Source organism: Dioscorea cayenensis, unplaced genomic scaffold (assembly GCF_009730915.1).
Source record: "Dioscorea cayenensis subsp. rotundata cultivar TDr96_F1 unplaced genomic scaffold, TDr96_F1_v2_PseudoChromosome.rev07_lg8_w22 25.fasta BLBR01000693.1, whole genome shotgun sequence".
NCBI classification, from domain to species: Eukaryota; Viridiplantae; Streptophyta; class Magnoliopsida; order Dioscoreales; family Dioscoreaceae; genus Dioscorea; species Dioscorea cayenensis.
In genome coordinates, this window is record NW_024087084.1 from 86,967 (window position 1) to 95,535 (window position 8,569).

Here is an 8,569-nt window from a genome sequence, read left to right on the forward strand (position 1 = left end):
TAGACCCCCAATTGTAGCTCCGTATTTTGAGCTGAAGCCAGCATCCATCCAAATGATTCAATAATCAGCGTAGTTCAATGGTTTAGCCGATAAGGACCCAAACAACCATATAGAGAACTTCTTGGAAATTTGTGATATGCTGAAGATTAACTGTGTATCGGATGATGCTATTAGATTGAGGGCTTTCACATTCTCTCTCAAGGGAAGAGCCAAGTAGTGGCTACATTCTTTACCCAATGCCTCCATCATGAGTTGGAATGAGATGGTCGAAGCTTTTCTTGCTAGATACTTTCCTCCGTGGAAGTCGACCAAGGTTCGCAATGAGATATCATCGTTTGTGCATATGGAGTTAGAGTCAATGTTTGAGACATGGGAGCAATTCAAGGATCTTTTGCGGAGGTGCCCACAGCACGGATTTCTCAAATGGATGATTATTCAGACTTTCTATAATGGGTTGAATCCGAGTATAAGGCAATTGCTAGATGCCACCACAGGAGGTACAATGGGGAGTTAAACCATGGAAGAAGCCCAATAGTTAGTAAAAGACATGGCCATGAATAGTTATGAGTGGAATGTGCGAGAAAAAATAAGGTGGCCGGGCTCCATGAAATAGATGTAGTAACTTCATTGGCGGCTCAAGTGGAATCTTGAGTAAAAAGTTAGACCTTCTAACTTCTAATATAGTGGTGGTTGTGACTACTTGCACTGGGCACAGTGGAGGACATGCTCCCTCTGATTGCCCGATCTCTATTGGTGATGCATCTTCAGTGGAGAAAGTTGATTTTGTTGGTAATGCAATGAGGAACCAAGGGAATCCATATAGCAACACCTACAATCCGGATTGGAAGAATCATCCAAATTTCTCGTGGAGCAACCAAGGATGACAAAAGGCCATGGCACCAATGGGTTTCCAACAACAATAAGCCCCAAACATGGAGAACCAAGTTTCCGGCTTGGAAACCTGAATGACCGATTTAGAGAAGGCCTTGACTAGATTTGTGCAATCATCAGATACAAGGTTTCAATCAGCCGAGGCTACACTTCGCAACCACACTGCTTCTTTGCACAATCTTGAGAATCAAGTGGGGCAAATTGTGAAGTCTCTATCGGAGAGACCAAAAGGAAGCTTGCCAAGTAATACAGAGACAAATCCTAGAGAGCATGTGAAGGCGATCACTTTGAGAAGTGGTCGTAAGTTTGAGGGTAGGCTTCCGAGCGAGAAGCCTAATGTAGGTGCACCCGAGGTCATAGAGGTTGAGGAGGGAGCACTTAAAGAGAAGGAGGTGGCACCACCACTTTTCAAGCCAAGAATCCCTTATCCCTCTAGATTGAAGAATGACCAAGGGGATGAAAAGTACAAGAAGTTCCTGAGTTTGTTCAAGCAACTCCACATCAACATTCCCTTTGTTGAGGCATTATCCCAAATGCCTAAGTATGTAAAATTCTTGAAGGACTTATTGACCAATAAGCGAAAGTTGGAGGAGAGTGCTTCAGGGATATTAGATGCCTCTTGTTTGCCAGCTTTGCAAAAGAATATGCCGAACAAGAAGAAAGACTGTGGAAGCGTCATCATTCCGTGCAACACTAGCAATTTGGGTGAAGAAATGGCATTTGCGGACATAGGGGCCAATATCAATGTCATGCCATATTCTTTGTTTCAGAAGCTAGGCTTGTGAGAGCCTAGGCCTACTCGGATGACATTGCAAATGGCGGAACAAACGGTGAGACATCCGAGGGGCATTATTGAAGACGTGCTTGTCAAGGTGGAGAAGTATAATTTGTAGTGTTGGACGTCGATGAGGATGCAGATAAATAATCCTGTAACTGTCCTTGTCGGAATCAACTCATTCTTTTCATTCATCACAACTGTCATCCCCCTTTTTTTGAAACCACTTGAGTTGGACTCACCCATGCACTATCGAATATGGGATAAATAATCCTTGCATCTAGGAGCTTCACTACTTCCGCTTTGATGACTTCCTTCATTTTTGGAATTAGTCTTCGATGTGGTTGGATTATAGATTTGTAGTCATCTTCCATTAAGATTTTATGGGGAAACACTGTAGCAAAAACTGTAGCAGGTTCTGTTCACAACCGGGCGAAGAAGGATGAAAATAGAGAATTCACACGGGCGTGCGTTAATTCCACACACTGTGTGAAAAATCTATAGGGATGCCCACAGGAGCATGTGGATTCCCGATTCCAACCCTTTAAAAGCCGATTTCAGCCCCGATTTTGACATTTTTTTCTCCATCTTTTTCCAAACTTGAGAGAGGGCTTCTGCTAGTGTTTTGAGAGATATTAGCTAGCGATTGGAGAGTTTCTATGGCTCTAACATCGCGCTCCCTTTGGAAGAAGGTTAGTGGGAGAGCTTTCGTCGGCACTGATCCGGTGAGCTGTATCCTAGGCCGGACAAAGGGACCTTCGGACGAGTAGAGGACTCTCCACAAGACCATCGCCATGACTATTGAGGTGGTTTTCTGTGGATTCTTTGCTTTTACATTTGATTTCATTGATTGTAATTAGCTCCATGGAGAGCTAAACCCCTAGTGGGTACTTGGGTATTTGTGAACCCAAGGATGTATTCCTTTCATTGAACCTCTTTATTATGTTTTCAATTAATTGATGTTTTATTTGAGTTCCAATCTTGAGTGCTTGATTGTATGAATACTCCCTTAGAGTGACACTAGGGTTGAGAGTTCTTGTTGGTAACCTTTGTGACTGAGTGACACAGCACGAGAGTTAGACAAAGATAGATTGAAGAGGGTTGAGAGGGTGAGTTGAGAGGTAGCTGAGTGTCCCCTTACCCCTCAGGTATGATTCATTCTACCTCCATTTCCTCAAGTTCTTTGAGGTCATAGTAGAGTGAATAGGCTAAAGGATGACCTTCCACTAGGCCTTAGTTGCCGGTGCAATGGTGTGAAGCGTTGAAGTGATTTTAGCACCTAGGGCTTAATTGTGGCTAAGGACCTTCAACCTGGACTAAGGGGTTAAGTCTATATCCAGGAAGAGGATTTATCGCTTGGAATCCCTAGAACTCATTGCAATTCTATACGAGTGCCAGGTTGAGATGTTATTTAATTTCTCCTCCGGGACATGTATAGAGTTAGGCATGGTTGACCTTAGATTTGGGAACATGTATTTAAAGATCTCCACGACTCATTATTGCATCAGTTAGAAAGTATAATAGAGGGTTCTTGCACTTGAAACAATTGTCCTGGGTGGAACAATATCCGGGTACCCCATTTATATTGATTGCCTTACCTTCTCCTTTACTTGTGCTCTCTTTCTTGTTCTTTTACTTTTGTTATTTAACATCTTGTCACATATATCACTATTCATCTTTCACTTAGTTAAGAAACAATTTAAGTGTTTTTATTCTCTACTCCATGTGGATACGATACCCTACTCATCTGGGATTTTATTAGTTTGACAAACCCGTGCACTTGAGGGACATACGCAAGGGGCGTTGTCAGAGAGCCTAGGCCCACATGGATGACACTACAATTGGCGGACTGAACGGTTAGACATCGAAGGGGCATTATCAAAGACATACTTGTGAAGGTTGACAAGTACATATTTCCAATGGACTTTGTACTGTTGGATGTCGACAACGATTTAGATGTTCCTTTGATACTTGGGAGGCCATTCTTACGCACTACCAGGGAACTTATTAACATGGATGGTGGGGAGTTGACACTGAGAGTTGGCAATGACATTCTCTTGACTTTGATGATACTCTTTACTTTCTTGACACTACCGATGAGCTAATAGGTGAATATGTGCGGTAAATGATCAATCCGGACTCATATAAAGGGGTGCTAGACCAAGAAGTTGAAAATGAAGAAGTTTTGATGCTTGGTCTAGAGGAAAAGGTACCATCTACCCCGGGGATCATGAAGAAGGTACTCCGAAAATAAAGAGAGCAAGGAGACGCCACAAGAAATGCCCTAAGGTTAATGGGAATGTATAAGAATGGAGTGAGGGTGACGAACTTCATGTCGGTGTCGCGCTCGGGGTCCGGTGCTGCTGCTGGTGAAGACGAACATGGTGGGTCCACCAGTGTCAGGATAGGGGATGAGAATGCTGGAGGAACTGAGTGGGCCTGAGCAGTCCTCGGCCTCAAGACAAATGATGAGGTGACGTCTCGCTCTAAGATCTACTGTAATCTGTTGAAACGTGCCATGAACTCTGTGTACTGAGTGGTTTGCGTAGCCCTAATCTCTGCAATCTCGGCTCGCGCCTCAGCTACCTCTGTCCGTATCACTCCCAAAGCATTCTCAAGCCTCTCAAAGCAATCCTAAGCTCGAGATGGTGAAAACATATGCACGGGGGGTGGTTCCTCTACCACTGGAGGTACCTCGGTCTCCATCGGTGCTGGCTGAGGCTCGGGAGCAGGCTGAGATGCCTCGGCTTCATCACCCTCATCCTTGGCTATCTCTAGAGCTGGTATCACTAGAGCAAAAACCCCTGTCCGAACCCTGCAGACCATGCCCATCAACCTCATCGTCTCTAGGCTCCGGGGAGCAGGTATACTCGTCTTCTCGGCCCCACGAACGAATCCAAGAGACCCATGCCCAGCACTAATCTCGTAATGTAGGGGCCCAAGAAGATCGCTCCTAGTCTAGCATAGTGCCCCTGATATCTGATGTACTCTGCCATGATGTGCCCAAGTGAATCAGTACGCGCTGCACCATCGAGTACAAATATAGTAATTCATGTCGGCTAAGAACACCAGTACTATCACCACGGCCATTCACTGACCTACTCATGATGGCATGTAAATATCTGTATGCAGGTTGGGAAAGGCACGTGGCCTTGGACACCCCCGGCTCGTACTGACCTTGGCCACATAGCACTCTGTAAGCTCTCTGTGGGGTCAAGGTTCCAGGATAATCAGTCGGTAACTGAGCGTACTCCTCTGTAACTGTGAATGCCTCCTCATGCAAGCCAAGTCGTACTGAAAACTGAGTAAGGCTCAAGCTATGGTGGTGTCCAAATACTCTGAACTGAATGGTGTCCAAACTGTCTAAGCTCGCGTAAGATCTGTCAAACTCAAATGATGATAGCACCTCCTTTGCAAACTCTCGGATGGCTGGCTCTCTAATCTTCAATAACTAGATCCTCAACCTCATCAGCGAACTCATCTCCCTACTATAGATCTCGTAGTATAGTCATGTCCAGGAATCGAGTCTCGACAAGCGCTCATAGCAAACTTGATGCTCTGGAATCGCAAAACTCATGCCATCAGGCTCAGGGGAAGACTCACGCGGCCTCTTATCAGCTTGCTTCTTCTACCGAGGTGTCATAATCTGCAAAACTTGAAACGAAATCGATCAAACAAGTTGGTAAAATAATGCTGCAGAAATCCACACGGTCGTATGGAATTTCCGCCCGCCCGTTTGGAACCACGGTGCGTGAAAACCGCACGGCCGCACTTCAAAAATCCAAAAATACAACATAAAAATACTTCTACTTCGTTCTAAGCATAAATCATCTTTCTAATTGAAGAAACACAGCATTATGAACCAGATTAATCGATGGAAAACATGAATTGGTAAAGAAAATGATAAATAGGGCTTACCGACGAGATGGAATGAGAAAATGAGGAACCGGCCGGAAAACCATGCAAAAGTCCTACCAAATTGGTGCTATGGAGTCGGAGACTGATGTGAGAATGTTTCCAAACAAATAGAGGAAGTGAAGAGAATGAGAAACTGATCTTCTTTAAAAAGAACTCGCACCCCTTGGCGTTCTGTGCATCCACACGGGCGTGCGGAAAATACCCACGCCCGTGCGATTCATTACAAGAGAGCCACAGGGGCGCACGCACGCCCCTGTGCGCTCTTGGGAAAACACTCCTTCGACTCTGACTGCTCTTGCACGGGCATGTGGAAAATACCCACGCCCGTGCGATAGACCCACAGGGGCAGCCGCACGCCCCTGTGGCTTCTCTTGACATCTGAGAAAAATACCAAGTGTTATACACATCCGTGCGGAAATTCCACACGGGTGTGGGCATTCCCATGCACAACTCACAGGGGTTGCCACACGCCCCTGTGTTTTCTCGGTATGGAGAGAACTCCTCTGCAGAGTTTCGCACGGGCGTGTGGAAATTACCCATGCCCGTGTGTAATTCACAAGGTCACCCACAGAGGCGAGTCCACGCCCCTGTGTGCTCTCAGGGTAATTTGTCCAATTCTGTAGGAATTCACACGCTCGTGCGGAAATTACCCACGGCCATGTGACAGTCGCATGGTCGTTCATCCCCTTGGTCTTTTTTCAATCTAGAGGGATAAGGGATTCTTGTCTTGAAAGGTGGGGGTGCCACCTCTTTCTCTTTTCTTGTCCCCTCCTCTACCTCTATAACCTCGGGTGCGTGTTCTTTTAGCTTCTCACTCGGAAGCCTACCTTCAACCTCACGACCACTTCTTAAAGTGATCACCTTCACGTGCTCTCTAGGATTGGTCTATGTATTGCTCGGCAAGCTTCCAAGTGGCCTTTCAGAGAGAGACTTCGCAATTTGCCCCACCTGATTTTCAAGGTTATGCAAAGAGGCGGTGTGGTTGCGAATTGTAGACTCGACTGATTCAAACCTTGTATTTGCTGATTGTATAAATCTAGTCAAGTGCTTCTCTAGGTCAGTCATTCGGGTTTCCAAACCTGAGACTCTGTTTTCCACCTGAGGATCTTGTTGTTGCTGTTGTTGGAAACCCGATGGCCTCATGGCCTTTTGTGGACCCTGATTACTCCATGAGAAATTGGGATGATTCTTCCAACCCGAATTGTAGGTATTGCTATATGGGTTTCCTTGAGGTCTCATACCATTAAGTACAAAATCAACATTCTCCACTGAAGAACCATCACCAATAGAGATCGGGCAATCGGAGGGAGCATGTCCTCCACCACACCCGTTGCAATTAGTCACGGCCGCCACTCTATTTGATGTTAGAAGATATAACTTCTTACTCAAACTCTCCACTTGAGCCACCAATGAAGTTACCGCATCTATCTAATGGAGACCAGCTACTTTCTCCTTCTTCCTAGCATTCCATTGGTAGCTGTTTAACCCCATTTTTTCAATCAACTGACGGGCCTCATTGGGGGTCTTGCTACCTAAGTTACCTCCTGCTGCCGCATCCAAGAGTTGCCTTTTACTCGGATTTAAACCATTGTAAAAGGTTTGAACAATCATCCACTCCGGGAATTCGTGTTGCGGGCACTTCCTCAGGAGCTCCTTGAACCTTTCCCATGTCTCAAATAGAGACTCCAATTCCAACTGAACAAAGGATGAGATCTGGTTCCTAAGCTTTGCTGATTTTTCGAGAGGGAAACAACAGGCTAGAAAAGCTTCTACCATCTCCTCCCACGTGGTAATTGATGCTCTAGGTAACGAGTGTAGCCACTGCTTCGCTCTCCCCTTTAGGGAAAATGGGAAGGCTCTCAACTTGATGGCATTATCCGTCACTCCGTTTATCTTCAGCATATCACACACCTCGAGAAAACTCTCTATATGACTGTTTGGATCCTCATCGGCCAAACCACTGAACTGTGCGGATTGCTACAACATGTGGATGAATGCCGGCTTCAACTCAAAGTTCTGAGCTGTAATCAGGGGACGCACAATACTCGATTGTGTCCCCAACACTGAAGGTCTGGGATAATCAGATAATGTTCGCTGTTGCTCATTCTGTTCTACCATGTTTTCAGATTCTTCCACTTCCAAATCAGCTGGATTAGACTGTTCTTGCACAGGCTCTATCCCTTTTCTTCTAAGTGTACTGACACGCATCCGAATATGCGTGTAAACTGCAAGTGTACGGGTGTCGAAGTAATAATTACCCCGGTGAGTGGGTAGTGAAATCCACAGGGAACAGGGCTACTAGTACTAACTTCTTCTCTACTTTCTAACCTAATGATAAATGGAAAGGTGTGGTGATCTAATGTGCGAAGAAGTGAATACCGGAGACGAATATGCAAGGGTTAAATTGATGGAGATCTCAATTAGTAAAAGTGTGGTATTCGGGCAATGCTCCCCCTAGGATTCAGGTATTAGGTACTGAATAAGCAAAGTGTTTCTATGATGAGTAATTAACTCATGGAAATCCAAATATAATCGGATCCGGCCTCCCGATCACTGATACTAGTCCCCTACGAGGTCCCGGTGGAGAAATCGCTCAATCTCAACACCTCACACCACATATGACTGCAAAGCATTCTAGGGATTCCAAGAGGTGTATCCGATTCCTAAAGATTGATCCAACCCTAATTCCCGGTGAAGGATCCTAACCCCTTACTAGGTCCCGACGGAGAAATCTCTCAATCTCACACCTCACACCAAATATGGTTGCATAGAGCCTAAGGAATGGAGATAGAATACACTCAATCGGAAGGGAGAGGGGACACTCCACTATCTCATGACTTACCCTCTCAACCCTCTTCAATCTTGAAGTTCTAACTCTACTAGAGACCTCTCTCACATCAAAGTAACAAATCATGCAAATCCAATCAACCACAAGGATTAATTAAAGAAACAAGCAATGAGAATACAAGATTAAAACTTAATCAA

At 45.2% G+C, this 8,569-nt stretch overlaps 1 non-coding gene across 1 annotated transcript; it reads left to right on the top strand.

Moving 5' to 3' along the window:
* Positions 1–7,205: 7,205 nt before the first annotated feature.
* Positions 7,206–7,312, top strand: LOC120254888. The gene has a single exon (XR_005534791.1). It is a non-coding gene; the product is annotated as a small nucleolar RNA R71 (small nucleolar RNA).
* Positions 7,313–8,569: the final 1,257 nt, after the last annotated feature.